The 22,354-nt window shown below is 36.9% G+C and overlaps 1 long non-coding RNA gene across 2 annotated transcripts in view; it reads right to left on the reverse strand.

Annotated features, from left to right (window-relative positions):
• The window catches only part of LOC109027659 (uncharacterized), a 211,703-nt gene that overhangs the window by 178,975 nt on the left and 10,374 nt on the right, over positions 1 to 22,354 (reverse strand). Inside the window, exon 2 of one of the 2 annotated variants that reach the window (XR_010134497.1) lies at positions 8,878 to 8,970. The exons of the other annotated variant lie outside the window; for it this stretch is intronic. This is a non-coding gene — a long non-coding RNA (uncharacterized lncRNA). The remainder of the gene's footprint in view (positions 1 to 8,877; positions 8,971 to 22,354) is intronic. 2 annotated transcript variants of the gene reach the window in all.

Consider the following 22,354-nt stretch of genomic DNA (forward strand, 5'->3'; position numbering starts at 1 on the left):
AATTTTGTGAGCTCTTTCAGCTTTTTTATCGTAGTTCATGTCCCTGTCATGATCCTAATGTCAGGTTGCTAGGTCATTACTTTTTTTCCTCCTTTTCCTGACACACATCTGGAAACCTACCAGCTATTTTCCTATCCAACAGCTGAGTAGGCCTATTTAGAAAGCCAGAATCAAGCAGAAATTCTGAGTAACTGCCCTTCTCCCTATTCTTGACATTTATCTTCCTCCCCTCTTCCAGTATAAACTATGAACTCCCCAGCCTGGCCCTGCTTGGAATTAATACAAAGGCAAGCCAACAGGGCAATATAGACAGCATCAGGAACAATAATGTCTCCACACATCTGGCTACATTCCATTCTCTCCTACTACTGCCTCTTTTCTATGTACACACTTCTAATTCCTATCTCACATCCCTCGTATACCCCAATCACATTGGTTTCCTTTTCTCTGTTTTACAAATAGTTGCCTTACTACTACTAACAGCTAATGGAATCAGAGCTTAATAAGTGTCAGGCGCTGTTTTAGCCAATTTGTATACATTGGCTCATTTGATCCTTATTTAAGCACTGTGCACTGGATGCTAATATTGGTCACACTATTAGCATCTGGTAGCCTGGCTGCAGAGCCTGTGATCATAACTGCTGTGTCCCGCTACTTCTCAGCAGACCCTGCTACAGCGATGTGCATACCTCTGGTCTTGGCATATTATTGGGGGGTTTTCTCTGCTGGTTTTTATTTAGTCCTAGAATAGTGATTCTCTACTGCATGAAGGGAGCTTGAAGATTTCCTCTCTTCCCAGGGCCTGGGGTCACAAATGAATTCTATGGAGCTGTGACAACAGACTCAGGACCAGCATGGATAATGCCATGGAGTCCCTGCCTCCCCTGCGATTACCCATTCCTTCAGTTCTCAAAGGCTGTGGAAGCATCTGAAGAACAAAAAGCACAGGTGTAAATTGCTGAATCCCATTCAGGTGGCTAAAAAAAGCCATCACTGGTTGATGGGCAGATGTAAATTCAGGTGTCTACCTAAAAGCAGACTTAACCAAAGCTCATGCATGTATTCAATCTCAATTGCTACCACTAATATGTGTCAGATACTAGATCAGATGTTGATGTTCTCAGTGTCCCTGTCTGATTCCATAACAATCATCAATTCTTTTTTCTTTGATTCACCTTGTTTTATACACTCATTATTAATTAATTCAACTTTTACTAAGTACCTATTGGGTAGCATCAGCTAATGTGCTTAGTGGGAGGATACAATGATAGTTAAAATAGAATCTCTGGTCTGCAGTTCCTCCTATCTTACTTAGGAATCATTGGCATGGTGCCCCTCACAATATTTTATATCCTTTCTTTATGGTAACTCAGGTGTTTTTGTTCACATAGGCCTACAAAAAGAAACTTCCTGGAGTCCCAAATCTCTGGCCATCAGGAAAGCCCTTTAATACTAAACTATAGCCAATACTTCCGTGGCTCACCAGTTTGAGTTTCCGTGTCTCTGACTTTTTTATGGAATTCTACACTTAAAAAAAATGCATTGGGGCAGGAAAGGGGATAGAGGGTATATGTAATATATATGTGTTAGTATTTGTCCCAAATAAGTTTCTAGCTGAATCAGTTTGAGAAGTTTTGAGAATCTGGCAAATGAGGTACTAATGTCTAATTTGTAAATTGTTGTGAAGATTAAATGAAATAATATGTAAAGTGTGCTTATATGAATAGACATTAAAATTGCAGTAGAGGAGAGAGAGAAGGAGAGCAGAAGAATTTGACACGGGAATGTTTTTTTAGCAGTAAAAGTACTGTAATAATATAGTAACTTCCATGACTAATGCAGAACCAGGATGAGGACTTTCTTAAAGAAACAGTGTTTTTTGTTATTGTTTTTGTTGCTTTGTTTGTTGATGGTGGAGATCTTCTTAGTGAAGTACGAGAATCTATTCTGGATTTTTAAGTTCTTTAATTATATTCCTGCGTGGCTTTCCATGCTTTCTTAGCCTACATCAGAGGCCCCATATTACTGGGAAATTGCTCTGTGCTCATAGCCCTCCCAACTGCCTCATAGGAAGATAGTATTTTCTTTCTGCATCTGATTGCATTTTCTTTTATTTAAAAATATCTCTGAAGTAAGAGATAAGCCCATATCTTTTTGTTTAATTAAAAAAGATTGAGAGAGCCATTGGTGACAGCTAGATTGAGAAGACGCAAGATTTTTGGGTTTCAGAAGCCCAATCTTACATTACATAAAGAGTTTTTGAGGCCAACAAACCACAATGAAAAGGGCAGGAAACATAAATATATTTTATCCAACTTTTAGGAAACTATACATAAGATGACCAGATATGAGTTCAGTATGAATCCAGCTTAGAATATGATAGGAATAATTAGAGGACTGACTTTGAAAGAAAGAAAAAAACATTTTAATTTGGTTTTCTGAGGGCTTCTGGGAAACCTACTGTAGGAAGATTAAATAGATTTAAGAAAGAGCTCAAGATTCAGCAATTGAAAATGTTTCAAGTTAAAACCAACTAGAACAAGGAAATTATAGGCCACTACACTAAAGTGGGAAAGAGACATAAAACTTTTATATGCAGAAATCCTTCAAAAAATATAAAGAAATCTAGTAATGTGAACTTGGAGGTGCCATATGTAAAAATAACTAGAAGCAAGATAAGGGATTTTAGCTTTAGCGATGGGTGAAAGAAATGAGTGCCAAACCACAGGAAAAGTATCTTAGCTGAAAATAACAGGCTCTTGAAATATATTATCAGAATAAAGGAGCAAATGAAAAAGCTGTTCTTCTATCAAAATCAGAATTTGAAGATGGGAAGAAGAATTGACATGAGTAATAGACCCCGTGATTGTTACTTCCTGAAGAAGCAATGCCAAGAGAAAGGCAGCTGGCTAGCACTGGGAACCCACTTCCTGGAATAACTGGAAAAAGGCTTGAGAGTAGGATGATAGAAATTAAAACATCAATGGAAAGGCAGGCAAGTGATAAGGGAAAATATACACCAGGTCTTAATAACATATCATTATTATTACACAATCTATAGCATACTATTTGACTACATCAAAATCTCTTGCTGTAAAGGGATCATATAAAAAGATCAATAAAACAACACTTTTAAACACTAAAGCAAACATATTCCACATGTTTTAGAAGAAATGAAGAAAAAATTAGTTAAGATGTAAGCTTATTTAGGTCTCTTCTGCCTGGTTGGATTAGTAAAAATTCAAAACAGAGGTAAACATTATTTTTCTAAAGTAAGGTTGAGAATTTAAATTCAGAGGAGGGCAGGCAGTATGTATTGAAGATCTGGCAGTCTTCTGGTTAATTTTTTTAATGTGGATAGCTTCAAAGTATTTTTTAACTTTTACTATTAGAATTAACTTTCTATAACATTAACTGTGTTTTGTCAAGTGCCCTCTTTGTGCTATATAGATCAGCATGGAGAAATACGAGTATACAACTTAAGATTTTTCAGAAATATTTATACCAATACATTTTTTGATAAACATAGACTATAGAATTATATATATGTAAATCTATAGATATAATACATGAGAAAATACAAATCTTCTTTACATATATTAACTCATTTACATATATTAATATAAATGGGTTCTTTGCATATATTAACTCATTTATTCCTTTAAAAAAGCCTGTAAGGTAAATTAAATTATCGTCCTCATTATGTAAGGTGAGAACACAAAGACCTCAAGATTTGAGGAACTTGCCCAAGATCCCAGAGCCAGTTCCTTTTATCTGAGTCTAAGTTTTCTAGTGCCCATGCATGGGCTTTTTACCACTGTGTTATGCAACCATCACAAAAACAGGGAGGTAGATGTATACTTTTGAAATTATTGTTAAAAGTATAAAAAACACATACTGAGAACAGGGCAGGATGTACTTAATTCTGAGCAGTTGGAGGGAAGTTTAGGAACTTCTTATATGAAAGTTAAGAATTTGCTGAGATGGTAAGGTGGAAAAGGACATTCTTGCAGACAGGTGTGAGAGATCATGCATTTGAGGAAGAGAGTGATGACAAATAAATGCTGCTGACAACACGAAGCAGAAGTATGTACAGTCACTAACTCTCATTAATTTATTTTCACTTCACTGCAGAGGAAGTAAATATTCATTTGCTAAATTCATCCTGCTTAATCTGAAGCCAAAAATGTATTCCCCTCAAGTGAAGTAGACTTCCATATTAACTTTAAGAGATAATAACTAAGCAATTCATTGGTGTGCTGAAGGTAGATTACATTTCATTAGGATAGCTAAAGTGACTGCCTCATCATTTCAAATTCCAAGTATTGTGATTCTACCAAAAAGCAAAATAGATGAAATGTTTCATGTAATTGATTGGTCAATCTAAACTATATAGATACTATTCCAAAAAACTATTTTTTCTCTTTTACATTCTATCTGTAGAATAAGTCTTCAAGATACTCTATCTTCCTAATAACAGAGCTCTCTTTATTACCATTAACATGTCTGTTTTTGCAATCTCGGTTTTTAAACTATTTGAGCGATTTTTGAAATACCACAATCTGGTCTATTTTTTTCCTGGAATCTTTATTTTATAAGAATCTGGCCAGGTGCAGTGGCTCAATCAGTAATCCCAGCACTTTGGGAAGCTGAGGCAGACAGACCACTTGAACCCAGGAGTTCAAGACCAGCCTGAGCAGCATGGCAAAACCCCATCTCTACAAAAACAAAACAAAACAAACAAACCAAAAAATTAGCCGGGCACGTCACCTGTAGTCCCAGCTACTCGGGAGGCTGAGGTGGAAGGATTACCTGACCCCAGAGGCTGAATCTGCAGTGAGCTGAGATCATGCCACTGTACTCCCTCCTGGGCTACAGAGTGAGACTCTGTCTCAAAAAAAAAAAAAAAAAAAAAGAAAGAAAGAAAGAAAAACAAAATATAGACAAATATAGAAAATAATATGATGAAATGGCCATATATTAAGACAGATTAGGCTATGAAAAATTTTTAGTTCTATCAGTTTCTCTCATACTTAAAATCATTGAAGTCTTTTTTAAAATTTTTGAAATGCTGAATCATATTCTCAATGAAATAGGTTTCTTGAGCTGCTTTGGAATTGCCTCTAAGAAAAAGTTAATCTTTAATCTCTTGGTGCATAATCTGTGTCCCAAGTTAACTAAATTAGACAATTGATTTTGAGGTTCACCAAATTTCATTTCTACTTCTCACTACTACCCCAATATTCTACCCCTACTTCACTCTTATTTGAATTCCTTGCATTTTTCCTGGAATAAAACTGTATCTTAATTTTGAAGCCATTCTTGTGACTCTGGTGTCTTCATTTAGTTCCTGCTATTGTTTCCACTACTTCCCAGCCTCCTATCCCCATTAAGAACCAAAGCTCTTTGAAGATTCAGCTCCTGTACTTACACTCACTGATGAGATCTCAGGTACTGATGCCAGACAAGCCAGAATCTGAGTTAGTCATGGTCTTTAGAGAGCCCTCAGTTCCTGATGCACAGATAATTCGCCACAAATGCCTCTAAACACCTCCACAGGGGCACCAAATGATCTACTTTATAGTTGCCCACATACTGATAATAATAATAATAAACACACTGTCTGATTTCTCCACAGACTGGGAGCTCTAAGGCTCCGCTCCTCCACTCATCAGAGCTGCCCATAGTGCTGCAGTTGCTTTCTACCCTCCTAGCACCCTTACACTTCAAGCTAACAGCTCCAACAATGAGGTTTCCATGACATAATCATCTCTCCAATAGGATTGGACTCAATCAGAACATATATTTCAAGGACCATAACTGCCTAGATGCCAACTAATGGCAGTGTCTTAGTTAGCTTGGATTGGTGTAACAAAATACTATAAACTGAGTGTCTCATAAACAACATAAATTTATTTTTCATAGTTCTAAAGGCTCAGAAAGTCTAAGATCAAGGCACTGGAAGATTTGGTGTCTGGTGAAGGCCTGCTTCCTGGTTCATAGACAGCTTGTTCTTGCTATGTTCTTACATGGCAGGAAGAGAGAGAAAAAGGTGTCTGGGGTCCCTTTTATAAAGGACATTAATATTAATAAGTGTTCCACCCTAATGACCTGAGTACCTCTCAAAGAGCCTACCTCTTAATACCATTACAATGGGGGTTAGGATTTCAACATATTAACTTTCTGATGGGGGGCACAAACATTCAATCCACTGTATTCCACCTTAGCCCTCCAAAATTCATATCCTTCTTACATGCAATATACATTTATTCCATTCCAAGAGCCCCAAAGATCTTAACTCATTTCAGCATCAACTCTAGTCTAAAGTCCAAATTAGCATCTAAATATCATCTAAATTAGATAGGGGTGAAACTCAAGGTACAATTCATCCTAAGGCGAAATTCCTCTCCAGCTGTGCTGGTTATTTGCTTTCCAAATGCAATTGTGTGACAGGCATTGGGTAGACATTCCAATTTCCAAAGAGAAAAATAAGAAAGAAGAAAAAAGAGTGACAGATCTCAAGCAAGTCCAAAACCTACCAAGCCAAGCTCCATGAAACCTTAAACCTCAAGAACAGTCCTCTTTGGCTCAATGTTCTGCCTTCCAGACACACTGGGGTGGCAATGTCACCCACACAGTTTGGCTGGGTCCTGCTTGCCTGGCTCTTTGCAGCAGCCTCACCCATGCCTTAGTTCTCTGTCAGGGAAGGGGTCCATTTTAAGCAGGGATCCTAAATTACCACAGCCCCAAAAAAGGCTAAGATCCAGGGAGTTGCCTCTATCAAATGCCATTGGCTGAAAGATATTGTCAGCCTAACATGTTGCAGTTTCCAAGAAAGATGAGGTAAGAAGGAAAATAATCTCTCCAGGACACCTGGAAAGTCTGAAAATGATAAACACCATGACAATTATATTTTTGTATGGAGGTAAGTGCCTCAGTGCATACACCTTACATAAAACTTCATGTTTCCTTCAGAAATATAGTTTGGTGAGATGCTTTTTGAGAGTTATCCTTAGGTATCTTCTGACACCTAAAGCTCAAGTTTCCTTTTCTTTTTTTTATCATTCACATGAACTATGGTTCTGAGTGATATATTGATAGTAGAAAACAAATAAGAAATTTTCTTCCCCGCTATGCTTTATACATTCACTTTTGCATAATATTCTTTAGTAAAATTAGAAGGAGTCACTGAAGGACCCTAAAATATCATAGGGTCTGACAATAACAAAATCTAATTAACCCAATCTTCTTTTGCTTGAAGCACTGTGAATTTTAAAAAGTTGGACTATACTTAAGCATTTTATGTACAAGATAATTTCCATTTGTTTTTACAGTGAGAAAAATTTGTCTTCTGTAATATGCTAAGTTACATGAATATTAACTCTATGAATGTTTTCTTTGGGGAATAATAGACTTTTCCCCACTTTAGAAGAGCCACTTTAAAAAGAAATTCTATAATATTATTTATAATTAAACTATGTAGCAAGTAATCATATCTCTGAGTTTATGATAATTTAGCATAGTTTGAGTTAAAGTCTTCTATATTCCTTGAAGGCATGAGCCACATTTGATTTATTTATTCTTAAAAAATCTTCCTTGCTCCAAAACACCTATGGACAGTGCTTTAAACAATACTAAATTTTGATGAATAAATTAAAATAATGTATACACTTGAAATGACTTAAATTCAATATATTACATAACTTTGAGTTCACCATTTCACAATTTAGCTTATTTGTGATTAGTCCAAATTCCTTAATTTTTTTATATATTTGAATTTTTTCTAACTATAGCATCTTTTGCTGTGATAAATCTGATTACTTCAGATTCATATAAAGAACTAGATTGGCAACTTCATTATTATATGTTACAATTATTTATGGATGTATCACATCACATAAAAATGCAAGTTTAAGGCAATTGAGAAAACACACTATTAAAAAAGAATAAACTGGAATAGATGCACCAGAAAATGTTAAACTATTTTGGTAGATTTCAGTTTTGCTAAATTCTTAAATATGTTTGGCCTAACACATTTCCCTTTAATTCCCTTAATATACCCTGTGGATTTTCACAGAAATTTGAACCATATGTTTCTGATTAATTTATACTTAACTCATCAACATGTTTGGTAAGAATGATTTGAAGCACAATGCCTCCTGAACAGTTTTGTGGGCTCTTTTATTTTAGTTAGTAAACAATTGGAACCTGAACCCAGAAATCTTGGGGCTTCATTTAATACTCAAATTCCATAAAGAATGAGGGAGTTCTTAACTGGATCAGGCACACTTTGCCTTTGACAGTGCTTAGCTCCAAATCTTGCAGCTGGGAGGAATTATTCTGGTAGTTCACTCTCTTTCTTGTCACTTTTATTTTAGAGGATATAAACCTTTGATGGTGCAAAACCTGTATGAGTCAGGACTAGCTGCCACCCATCAGTCCCAGTTGTAAATTAAGCAGTGCAATTCAGTAATCTCCCATGACCTACCGACTATAATTTGTTTATGTGTTTATGTAGAGAGAGAAAGAAAAGATGGAAATTTTTACCTGGCTCTCTCTGGGGTCTGAGTGAACAAGTATAAGGTTATCTGTTTAATGATTATTTCCACAAGCTAATTATTCCTTCACTTTCCAGTCTAACTCCAGCATCTTTGGTGAAGCATGGGATCAATCCATTCCCTTTCTCTACCAACTCAGGGAAACATACACTAAAGATCTGTGTCTGAGTGTTTCATGAAAGATATTTGGTCCCAGCATCATGAATGATGGCTAGTTGTGCTCTGTCATCTATCAGCCGGTGGGGCTTTATTTTTCCCATTAAAATGTCTGACATCTCATTTTTTTTTTTTTTTTTTTTTTGGAAATTAGCAACCATACCTTCTGTTCCTCCTCCTTCCTCACAGGCATTCCTCCAACAGCTGTCAGATCCCAGGTTCCTTGCGGTTTCTGTTTATAAAGACCCTTAACACTCTGTAAAAACATTAGAGATAACCTGCTTATATTGATATCTACTTTTCCCTCCACCCACTCCCACTACCTCCTTCATTACCAAACTCCAAGCCTTCCCTGTTACTTCTAAGGACTCCTTTGGAAACAAGATCTTAGGTCTAAAGGCATTCCTTTCCTTCTGCTACCCTTTGAGAATTCGAAATAAAAATCCTCTGGCTTTGAGATATGTGTAATTTCTGTAGAAGAAACTTAAAAACAGAAGATTAGTGTACTGAAATAAGAATAATCTGAAGGAAATTCCTAAGGAGAAAAACAGCTCTCTTTCATCAGCTCTCCCAGGAATTAAAGAGAGATGAAACAGATATGTGTGGTATTTAGAGAAAAAAATGCACTTTTCAATACACAGCATAAAATCTACCTTCTGAGTTTCACAAATAAAGGTCTTAATCTTTTCTTTTATCAAACTAGAGTGGTATAACTTAACAACAACAACAAAACTACAGTGAAAAAAATGTGCAGAAATGAGTCCTGAGCTAGTCATTTAATAAACATTCCTGGACCAAGGTGTTATGGAAATAAGGCACTAGGGATGGAAGTATGTTACCCCTTGCTTATAATCATTAAGGACTTTTTATTTCCCTGACATAAATGACATAAATCATTTTGCCCTATTAAGATAAAAGTCTGAGTGGCCTTGCTCCAAAGCAGGGAGATGAAAAAATTTCTACATCTTCTGTATACTATTTATTTTCAATTTCATCCTTTAAAAATTTATTTTCAAAATATATTTTATAATACGATTAATATACTAGTTAGTAGCACATGGAAACATTTTACACATAAGTACAAAGATGTTGGAAGGACTGGCTCAAAATGTTTATTTTGTTTTACTAGTAGGGATGCATGATCATAAATATGTAATAGGTCCACTGACCTATTACAAAGAATAATGAATCAGTAATCCTGGATTTGAGACACTGCGACCTGTTACCAGTCAGCTACTTGTCCTTACCCAGGTCACTTAGTTCTCTGAATTTCCATTTCAAGTTTTATAGTTAAATTAGATACTGCCTGAGGTCCCAATCAGGAAAAGTGCCAATCATCATTTTTACACATGATTGTTAAAATTAGCAATTTCACTTTCTTTTTGTTGTTGTTGTTGTTGTTGAGACAGAGTCTTATTCTGTTGCCCAGGCTGGAGTGCGGTGGTATGATCTCAGCTCACTGCCACCTCCACTTCCCATGCTCAAGTGATTCTCCTACCTCAGCCTCCCGAGTAGCTGGGACTACAGGTGCACACCACCATACCAGGCTTATTTTTGTATTTTTAGTAGAGATGGGGTTTCACCATGTTGGCCAGGCTGGTCTCAAACTCCTGACCTCAGGTGATCTACCTGCATCAGCCTCCCAAAGTGCTGGGATTATAGGCATGAGCTACTGAGCCCAGCCAGTAATTTCACTTCCACAGTGACTTGCAAATGAACAGGTTGCAAAGGTAAATAAGACTTTCATCAAAGAGCTGAGGATCTAATAATGGTGGAAGGAGAAATTAAAAGGTTTATTCTATTTTAATTGTTACAGTGAGGCTGCCAGAAACAGCACCATCCTACTGTACATGACTGTTGGATGTGACGCTTTCTCCTTCTCAGGATTTCCCTGGTGGTGGGTTTAGGAACGAAATCATTTATGCACACAGGGAAGGAAAATTCTTCATGGTCATACTTTGGGAGCAAATACTAACTCAATTGTTAAAGATGAAGTAAGAAAATGGTTGAGCTAATAGAGAGTCCGCTTTGATGGGTATTTCTAAGGCTTCCCTATTTACATTCTCACATTTCTAGTATAGAACACTTTTTAGATCTTATGGTTTATTCTAGGTCCATTTGATTAAAATATTACGATTCATTTTCTTAAATCAAGATTCTCGAATGTGTCCCTTGTGAGTTTAGGGAGTCCATTCTTACGTTAACCCAACTGATCAAGTTTTGCCCTCTAATCACACAGCTTAGCTATAGAATATATGTAGTGCATTTCATTCATTTCCTTACAAAATTAAAAAATATGTGTGATGTATCTTCCTCACTATATTTTTGGTTTCTTGAAAACAAAGACAGTGTTTAATTCATTTTGGAGCCTCCAAAGCTCCAGGCATGATATTTCTTGCCCATCACAGGTATTCAGAACAAGTATCAAATGAATGAATGAATGAGCAAGAGGAGAGCGGTACCTTACCAAAATCTAGAAAAGCTTTCTCAAAATGCGATCTGTGGACTATTTGCATCATTCACTCACTTGAGACCCTGTTTCAAATGCACTTTATTGGGCCCCGCTTCAAACATATCAAATCCTTCACATATTGATAAGCTCACCAAGAGATTCTGTGCATGTAAAGTTTGGAATCACCAATTAAGAGAATTATCAGTATTTTACCCCTTTTATTTCCAGTGAATGTCAGGGACATGAATGATGGCTTCTATACAAAGATTTCTTGAGACCTAAACTTTTCCTTTGCTTCTGAACTTTGTTCAGCATCCCATCTGTACCTCTAAGGCTGCATGTTTGTGGGAATTTAACAGCAGAGATTTTATTGTAGTGGTGGAGGATTAAGGGCTGTTTGGAAGTTGTGACTAATAATGGCTACAATGTATTGAGTACTTATGCTACATTTTGTTTTATAGATATATAAATATGTACTTTATATAATCTCACATTAATTCCTATTTATTAGGTAATGTTATTAGGTCCATAATAAGAATTATGATAAGAAAATTGGAGCAGGAAAAAAAGGAAAGTAACTTGCCTGTGATCACACAGTAAGTGGTAAAGCCATTCAAATCCCGGCAATGTGGTTCTAAAATCCACATGTTTAACCACTATGCAAAACTGCCTAACAAGAAAAGATAGTAAAGAAAAAACCTCTAGGGAGTTCAAGGGCGAAAGAAATCATGTGTTGCCACAAGAAGACTTCCAACTGAGAAACTAGTGATGTGCTTCTGTAGCTGTGAGTTACTGTAAGCAACTGTGAAGATATATTTCTGTAGCATTTTCCCAAATAACAGTTGCTTAGTTGCTCTCACACCCTCTACACTCCAGTCACAATTGTACTTATTGGAGCAGGTGGCTCTGGTAAATCTTAGTATGAGCTGTCACTCAGGGAATCAGGGTTCTCAATGTGGGGGAAGGAAAGTGTGAGAGCAATGGGAATGTTCTCAAAATAGAAACTTTGTTCTCAGTAGTCAGGGGCACAAGTAAATTAAGAAGGGAGCTAAGACCCAGAACTACCTGTGTTACTGAGATGGGACACACAATTCAAATGATCAAGCATGTATTAAATGCCTGCTATATGTCAGGTATAACGCTAGTCTCCAGTGGGAGAATTTCCTCTGAATATGGAAGAGTATCTAGCAGGGCAAGAAGTAATGGAATAAGGCAAATTCCAGTCACTAGATCTGGTGAACAAACACAGGAAGGGTCACAAAGTAGGTCATTCTTCTGAGAGATCACCTTCAAACACTGATTAAAGTCTCATGGTACACCTAAAACCAAGTATTCTCTTTCCCTCAACAAGGTAGGATTTTTTTCAAAGTAAATCCTAAAAATAAAAGTGAAAAAAGGGAAAGTTCTTTGAAAAAATATGCAACAAAAAGTACTTTTCAGCATGAATATCTCAGTACAACTCAGCATGCATTTAAAATGAAAGGTGAATTATTCGCTATCAAGAAACTTCAAAGCTCTTCAATTGAATTTGCTTGGCAGCAAAATAATATGATGGGTGGTCTGTTCAGGCACTTGTCCAAGTCCAATCACATTACATTTTCATAGTATCAACATTTAAAAGCCCCATCCTTGTTGCATCAACAGCAATGCATGGGAACCTCTCCCAAACACGTGGCAACCAGCACATTATACAAATATGTTTGTTCCACAAGCCAGACTGCCGTTTTCCAGAAAATACAAACTCAGCAAATGAATGAAGGATTTGCATGTTAACAACTCAGAGCTCTACCATTTGAAATATATCACATGGACCTGAGGAGTGAGGATTCATCTCATTAATAGTCAGTTGACTTTGCAAAAGCATGGACATCATTCTCCAGCTCAAATGTCAGAGAAGAAGCTACAATGCAAGTTTTCTGACTTTGAAATCGGTTCATTTTCTATTTCATAGGATGCTTCTCGGTTTAATTTTCCATATCACTGAGCCTAGGTTAGAGTTACTGTATATTCACCAACTTTTTTCCCTCTCTCCTAATATATAAGGAGTAGCTTATGGGGCTGACAACATAGATTTCAGTCCACAACTGTTACTAACTCAATGTACCTAAGCAAGTCACTTGACTTCTCTGAAATACAGTTTTTTTAGCCTTTAACTGTATTGATTAAATTGAATGGGTTTTAAAAGGATTGTATAAAAATGATTGCAAATTGTAAGCACTATGCAAATATGTTAGTATTGATAATAATAATCACCTTCCTGAGGTAAAGGAAGATATACATGCTCTTGTTCCTCATATAGAGCAGTAATAATAATTGAATATTGTTGAACACTTGCTATGTATCAGGCACCGTTCTAAATGTTGTACTTCTATAAACTGATTTAATCTTTACCACAAGACTATGAAGTAGTTATTATTATCATTCCCAATCTACATATGAAACATCCGAGGTTCAGAGAGGCAAATAGAACAACTGAGATTCCAACCCCAGAGCCCCATTTCATGGCCACTACTGCATAAGGCATACGATATAATGAATGGCCATTGGACCATTAATCAGCCAACCTTTAATCTGTTTCTGGTTCAGGGACCTCCTAGCCATAGCCTAGAACCAAGCAGATGCTAAGGAAACACTGGACTCATTGATGAGCCACATGTTCTTTCACCAATCTCTGAGTCCCAGTTCACCTTTCCACCTTGCTTATACATGTGACACTCCATGAGAAAACATGTACTTCACAAGCGTTAGGTGCTATTAGCATATTTGTTAAGAAAAACAGTGACACTTGAATGAGTGGCTAAACTGGTGTGCTTCCAAGCTCTACATTCATTTTACCCCTTTTTTGGTCTAGTCTAGTATGTGGTGAATTCAGTTTAGGTATCAGGGTAGAACTTGCTGACTGTATTTCCACATATAGAAATGTCAGGGGATCTTGGAAGACATATGCAAGGCCAAGGATCTTGCTGCAGGTCCATCTGGTGAATCCTCTATGGAACATGCAAGGCCTGAGGGACGGCTCTATTGCCAGACCACTTCCTGTGTTATATCCTGAAGCCTCCACATTTTTGGCCACTCACCCTTGCAGGCCCTCCCCTCTACAGCTGTTCTGGCTGATAACTTTCAAAACATAAAATAATACAAGCCTAACACATGATTACTACTACTTTTAATGGGTTGAGCATTGTCCTCCCAAAATTCATGTTTACCCAGAACTTCAGAAAGTCACTTTATTTGGAAATAGGGTGTTTTCATATGTGATTAGTTAAGGATTTCAGGTGTAAATCACCCTGGATTTAGGGTGGGCACTAAATCCAATGCCTGGTGTTCTTATGAAGAAAGGAGAGAGAGAGATTTGGGCACAGAGACATAGATGCAGAAGAACCGGAGTGATATTACTACAGACCAAAGAACACAAGGGATTGCCAGGAGCCACCAGAAGCTGGAAGAAGCAAGGAAGAATTTTTCCCTGGAACCTTAGGAGGAAGGATGGCCCTGCTGACATCTTGCTTTCAGACTTCCAGCCTCCAGAACTGTGAGAGAATAATTTTTTCTCTTTTTAAGCCACCCGAGTTTTAGTGATTTGATACAGCCCTAGAAAACAAATCGACTATTACTACTCCACTACTATTACTCTTTATTCTAGAAATAATTAGAAAAGGTATTTCAATGACTCTCTGAATCCCTGAAGAATCAGAGATTCAAAATATAAAACTAAAGTAAAAATTCTGAAAATCACACTCTACGTGGGGAAAATTATGAATCTTACTCCACACGAGGAAAACACAAGCCAATACTGGCAACATTTATTCTCACTTTTGATGGTCCAATAATTAGGGCAAAATTTACTTACAGCAAGAGGCTTTTTTCCCTTGCGTAGCATACTTCCACATAATTATAAAACCGCATGCTCTTAAAAGACACGTTCTAGTTCTATAAAAATAAACTTAAAGGAAATATTTTAGAAAAAAATTAATTCCAAAAATATAATAAAATGCTGTCATTTTTCTGCTATGAAACAACCAATTCAAGAAATATTTTCATTACTCTTAGTTACTACAGATCTATCTAGCCCAATTTTAAATCTATTACACAGTAAAGTTCATTTACAATATTCATTAATCTACTTTTTTCCACAACCTAAGTAACTAGGAACCATCAAAGATGATTTTTTAAAAAATATTTGAACTAGGCCCACTTACACACTTTCAAATATTTTGTCCAAGATTATTACCCAAATGCAACATAGAGGAGACCCCAAATTTTAACTTATTAGGGGAAAAAAAGCCTGTAAAAATTTTATGCTTTGCAATCAAAGGTAGTGCTCCCAGCATGGTGCCTGCTACCCATATGCAGCTGTGACTGAAAAAAAATCAAGGTGTGATTAAATAGTCTTTTTCATATTATCCTCCATTAAAGAAGTTTTTTAACTGGAACACGGACATCATTAACAGAGTCTGTTCACCAGAAGTATTTTCTCCAAATTACCAAATGAGGCACCCAACTTCTGATTTCTTCACACCAGGTTGATATCTGCTACTGACAATCTCTCAGCAGTGTACTGCTCTGTCACACATCAGTTTTAATAAAATAAAACAACATGATGATAACTCTGTTTATGAGCTTTTGACATCCCGTGGATTCATAAGAAATTAATTTTTTCATGGCACAAACAAGAAGCATCGGAGCAGATCTTCTGATTCCCCGGCTCCCTCTCTCCACCCCCACCCTCTCCTAATTTCCCCACATCTCTTAATAGAAAGATAGTTTTCTGGTGTCTCAGCCCGGAAACGTTAGAACCACTTTAACTCTTTCTTCTGTATCTCCCCTGTATACAATTTGTCATGAAATCCTGTCATCTCTTAGCTGGGGCTGTCTAGATTCATGCCACTGTTCCCAAGCTCAGACCCCCCCATCTCCTGTATTCTGAGCCTCTTGATGACACCCTGAAGGTATAGACTCCTCTTCTCTGAAATCACCTCCACAGCCTCCATTCAGGTAAATGTGTCAAAAACATCACTTTCTTCATGGCATCCCGCTGCTTAACATTTCGTTATGGTTTCCAATTGTCCACTAGACAAAAGCTCTCATCCTGCAATAGGTTTTCAAACCCTTCTGTAATTAGCTCAGTCTCTCTATCAGTTTAAAAAAGAAATACAGATATCTTTCTCTTTTAAATTTCAGCACACAGCTACTGTTCCAGACAGATCACTGCTTCCTTTCTAGCTGGACCTCCCCTTTCTCTGGGCCTCATGAGCGCTATTCAAGCCTGTCCCCATTTCTTTGACTTTGGACACAGAATATCCTTGCTATTCCCCACCCTTAAAACCCTAACAGTCTGGGGCATTCTCACACTACCATACTCTGCATCATAATATCTTACCTCTGAAATAATTAACTTTCAATGTTTTAATATGTCATTTCTTGTCCTTTCATCTCTCTTATTCCTTCATTTCCACTAAATTGGCTCAGAGACCCCATTGAAGATCTACACACTTTATTACCTCATCATTTTTCCTGTCTGTTTGCCCTTTCTGGCTTTAATTCTCTTCCTATTTAAACCATACAGTACTACATCCTCGCCAGTCTCATTAATACCTCCAACCCACCTTGACTTCCTGCCTTGCTATTTCCAAAAACAGATCAATACGTTGTTTATTTCTTCTTTTTTTTTTTCCCAGAAGCTATTGGTACAAATTTGATGACAATGTTGATTAGCTCCTTTAAATGTTCTGTTTGTATTTACAGTGAATTAGCAATTATTCCCTATTCTTACTCAGTTCTCTTTTCCTTTAAACCTCTATGTTTTTAAGCTTCTAATCTGTTTTCTGTTTCTTTTATTCTTAGCAAATGGCCATTGCAGGGTATAATCTATTCTCACATTCAGATTTACCTCTATTTCTTGACCCATCCTTCCCTTTCTAGTGTTAAAGGCAGCACAGCCCTGCTCTTCCAGGCTCTGGCTCCCTTCCCCTTTCATCTTTGAGTTCCTGCACATGATTGTTCTGTTTATTCTTCTCCTTTGCCTTCTTTTGTCAGTTTATAATAAGTTAGCATCATCCACATATTTTAAAATACCTTTTTTTCCAGCCCTGTCTGTTCCTTGGCTTTACAAGTTAACTATTTAAAGAAATAGACTACACTCGCTGTGTACGCTTTCTCATTCCAGATTCCCAACTTGAGTCACTGCAATCTGACCCTGAGTCCCACATTTCTACTGAACTTGCTCTCAGAAACTTTTCTGGTCACCTCTTCCTTACCTGCTAAATCCAATGGATTCATTTCATCCTTCTATAGCACCCCACAGTTGTTTACCTACATCTCAAAACAACTGTCTCCATTGCTTTCATGATATTCCACTATATTTCCTTCTACTTTCATGGTTCCTCCTGAGAGGTTTTCACTAATTTGTCTTCTTTGATCTAGCTTTTAAATGTGGGTTAAAAAAAATGATTTCTAAGTTATCTTTTCTTCTCCTACAAATTTTCTCCCCAAATGATTTTTCAATTCCTGTAGTTTTCTCTGATACCTATATGCTAATGACTCCCAAAATTTATTTCTATCCCCAAACTGAGCTTTAGACCAAAATTCCCAGCTGTCACCAAATTCCCATTAACACCTCAAACCCATCGAAAGTTAAACTAATTATCTTCATTCTACACTTGCTTCTTCGTCTGTATTCTTTATACTTGTTAATATCTTCACCAGAACACTTTAAAATAGCCATTTTAGATTATTTCCTATACCTCATCCCCAAGTCAAATGGATAACAAAGTCCTAAACCATTCAACCTTTCCAATCTGCCTTCTCTCCCATCCTTCTCAGTCTATTGAAGGGCTGGGTGTGGTGGCTCATGCTTGTCATCCCAGCACTTTGGGAGGCTGAGGCAGGCGGATCACCCGAGGTCAGGAGTTCGAGATTAGCCTGGCCAACATGGTGAGACCCCCCCCTCATCTCTAATAAAAATACAAAAATTATCTGAGTGTGGTGGCACACGCCTGTAGTCCCAGCTACTCAGGAGGCTAAGGCAAGAGAATTGCTTGAACCTGGGGGGTGGAGGTTGCAGTGAGACACTGCACTCCAGCCTAGGCAAAAAAGCAAGACTCCGTCTCAAAAAAAAAAAAAAAAGAAAGAAAGAAAAAGAAAAAGATTACTAATGAGTGTCTTCTTATAGCCTCTCATTCACTCTTATTGTTATTTCTATGTGCCACAGCTAGCCTGTTACGTATATGAACATGTCACTCCTATGTTAAAAAAAAAAAAATAGAAAAAAGGCCTCTGATCTGAGTTTCTAAATCTTAGCCTGTCTTTTGTGTCTTCCCAAGTAAAAGTGTGGGCTACATATTAACGCTGGTCAAGAAGTCCAATGTATAACTTTTGCCCATGTGGATTTTATTTGAGTGATGGTACCTATTTTCTTCTATTGTTCAAACTACTGGGTGCTGTCTGTGAAACCACTTTATCCTCTTTCCAGATGCAGTTCTTTGTACTCAAAATGAGTCTTTCTCTGTAAATGGCTATATACCAGCCTCATTTTCCAGCTGCTGCTCTTTCCTTGTATCTCACAACCATGGCAAAAAGATAGAATTTGGGCATCAGTGAGTTCTCTTTAAGATGTCTCACTTATTTCTAAAGAATAATCCTTACACTTGGCATAAAAATTAGTGTTGCTACTTTTTAACATGCCTGCTGAAATGTCCAATGTCCTGGTCTTCTATCTGGAATAAGATTATGATTACAGAGATTAAAAAAGCTCATTGAATTGAAGACAGCCCTGGAATTTCAAGATTATTTTAGAAGACACGCAATTGCTACTTTGCATTTTACATGTGCAAACAAAGCCATCAAGCCAATTAAGGCTGCTTTCAGTTCATTCTGATAGTACAGGAAGGTATTTATGTACTGTCAGTGCCAGCCTGGGCAGCGTGCAAGTCTTGACTCGTAGATCTCCCCTCCCGCCCTGGCTGGAAAGATATCTGTGCATCTCTTTCAAGCTTGTTTAGGGTGTGTAAAGGCTCTTTCTTCGTCCACTCTAATTTCAATATAAAGTATTACTTAGAAGAAAGCTAAAAACCTGATTTTGTGTTGATAGTTAAGCCTTTCACACAACATAAATATAAGGAGTTTGATCAATTTTACTTGTACTGTCTCACTCAAGATGTAGTTTTTAAAGTGTTTTAAAAAATCTCCGCCTTGTTTGTCACATGTTAGAGTGTGTGTGAGAGCAGGAAAGAAGCAGCCAAGGATTAAGTTTGTCTTAAAACTTTTAGCTTGTAGTCAATCATTTCACTTTAATGTGCTACATCATGCTACAATAATTGTTTTAACCCATTTTCTGGTGACCATACCAAACCTTCAGTGAAATCAATTTAATTTTGTCGTTTTGAAATTGCTCTCCAGAAAACAAGAGATATAAAGTTTTAAAGCAATTATACAAATAATTATGTCAAAATCCAACCGTTTAAGTGGAGTTTGAGCTTGTATTTTTCTCTATTGGCTCACATATTTGAACATATTTTTCATACAAGACACTCAGCTGTACATTTTGCAGGATATAAAAGTGCTTAGATTAAATGGGTCAATCAATTAATAATTAATAACTTCCTACTTCACTCTTCTTCTAAATACAGAGCTGTTAATATTGCTTTAGGGGAGCCAAACACAATATACTGATAATTATTCCCATAGCTATTATTTCATATTATAGAGGTTTTGTAATACAACATCACAAAATTACAATGTCCTTTTTAAAAATCCCTTCCCCCACTCAAAAGAAAGCTATAAATTTAAGCCAATATAAACTTTTCAGAGTTCTCTCTCTCAATTTCACACCAGGGCGTGGTGCTACACAGCTGGGGAGCTGAGCTAATAAGTGTTGAAAAATGAAAAATGCTGCTTTATGGCATCACATTAACTGGCAAAAAGAATACTTTTACCTCCACCCCATTTTTGACAAACAAATGCCAGAATGTAGATGCTGTAACAATGAGACTTTATGATAGTTGGCCCATGGGGCAAACAGATTTGTCTTGTGGGATTTTCTTTTTGTTGAATACTACATGTAATAAGAAGTGGCACAACATTTGTAAAATCTAATCACTTCTGGTTCATTTTTGAACCTCAAAGGGGTTATTTCTAGAAAAGCTGTTGGAAACACTACATAATGATCTATTTATGCAGTAGTGAAACAGGATTATCCCTTTTACAAGGAGATAGCTTTCCCTAACAATGTAAATATTGTAATATGAGTGTACAACTTCAGGATTTTGAGGAACATCATGTCCAACAAATATTTATTGAATAACTACAATAGAGTTCAAAGAATGATGCTAAGAGTTCTTGTGAAATTTACACGACATAATATAGTCAGGGCCCAGCTGTTTTTCTTGGGCTGGTTTGTTTCCCAGCTGATGGTCATTCACCCACTCATTCACCCTCTCACTCAATCACTCACTAGTCACTCATTCAACATTCAATCAGTACATGTCTATTGCGAGTTTACTATATCCAAGTCACACAGGCCTAATAAATCACAGAGAACGTGCTATTTTAGCAAAAGATCCCAAATCAATTGTGGAAGAAAAAAAAAAAAAAACTCTTTACACAGGGGCTTGAAATAAATGAGCTGCAGCCAGAACAAGGTAAGCAAGAAAAGAGAGGCACAAGGGTGCATTGGTAGGGTACATTCCTTTCCCGTAGGGAAATACTAAACTTCGGTCAAACGAGAGGACACAGAGTAGCTCTAAGTCCTACCTGAAGGCTCCTAGGTGCTGTTGACTCAAGTGGCTGGGAATTTCTGATTAGAGTATTTAGAGAACTGCGACTGTCTGTTCTATAGATGCCTTCCTTGAATTTACATAGCTAAAAATATAGTCTCTCCTCTGAACTTGTAAAAAAAATTGCTATGGCCTTATTACAGCAGTTGTTGTTAGTTACCTTATATTATAGGTGTACATCTCATATCTCCTTACTAAATGTAAACTCCTTAAAGGTAGAACTAAAATCTGATTTATCTCTCATTTTGCACAGTACATTACAATTATGAACATTCTATACTATTTCATTGGATAAAGTTTTCAATGAATTCAACCAATATATGATCAAAGTACTCATAGCATCTGAATAACACATTGTAGTAATAAATAATGACAAAAAATATAAATATTAGTTTAGAAGCCCAAAAAGCATAACTAACATTTAAGAGAAGTACAATTTTGGTAGTCTAAATCATGTGCAGATTAGTAAATAATGGAACCAAATAAGGAAATTCTGGTTGCACCTTTTAAAATGTGGAATTAAATGAAGAAGCCACTGAAAAGTGACTTTTCAAATTCCCAAAAAGTATGTGAGTGTATTGAGTGTATTTTAAAGGCCACAATAAAAGAATGCAGTTACATAAGCTGTGTGATATTACCATTTTTATGTTCCACAATTCAATAAAATGTACCACCAGAGTATTTTCCCTCACAAACAAATGCAAATTCTGCAAATAGCAGATGATTTCCAGGAACAAATTCATTCCCATTATTGTTACTATTCTTTTGTGTGTGTGTCTGTGTGTATGACGGAGTTTCGCTCTTATTGCCCAGGCTGGAGTGCAATGACACAACCTCGGCTCACTGCAACTTCCGCCTCCTGGGTTCAAGCGGTTCTCCTGCCTCAGCCTCCCAAGTAGCTAGGATTAGAGGCCGCCGTCACCATGTTCAGCTAATTTTTTTTTTTTTTGTATTTTTGATAGAGATGGGGTTTCACCATGTTGGCCAGGCTGGTCTCGAACCCCTGACCTCAGGTGATCCACCTGCCTCGCCTCCCAAAGTGCTGGGTTTATAGGCATGAGCCACTGCGCCCAGCCTGTTACTACACTTAGTGTTACCAATGTTAAATATCATGGAAATGGAAAAACAACCATTTTGGTTAGTTGCAGTAGTTTCTAACAAGTTTTTCAAGAGTACAGACTTATCAATTACCTTCTGTAACAGTGCTCAAGGTAGCAGGCAATCTACCAGTGCTATTAACATTTTAATAAACTTGATCAAGTTTGATGAAAAGTTTCTATTACTGACCCTCAGGTAGTCATCCATCCTGAGATAATAGATACTAAATTTTTGGTATCTAGTTGAACTTTGAGGATGACTAACACTGTGAAGATAAGCTTGCCTCATTTCCACATAATCTCTGGGAAACTAACTGA

The sequence above is a fragment of the Gorilla gorilla genome, chromosome 1 (assembly GCF_029281585.2).
Source record: "Gorilla gorilla gorilla isolate KB3781 chromosome 1, NHGRI_mGorGor1-v2.1_pri, whole genome shotgun sequence".
Classification (NCBI taxonomy): domain Eukaryota; kingdom Metazoa; phylum Chordata; class Mammalia; order Primates; family Hominidae; genus Gorilla; species Gorilla gorilla.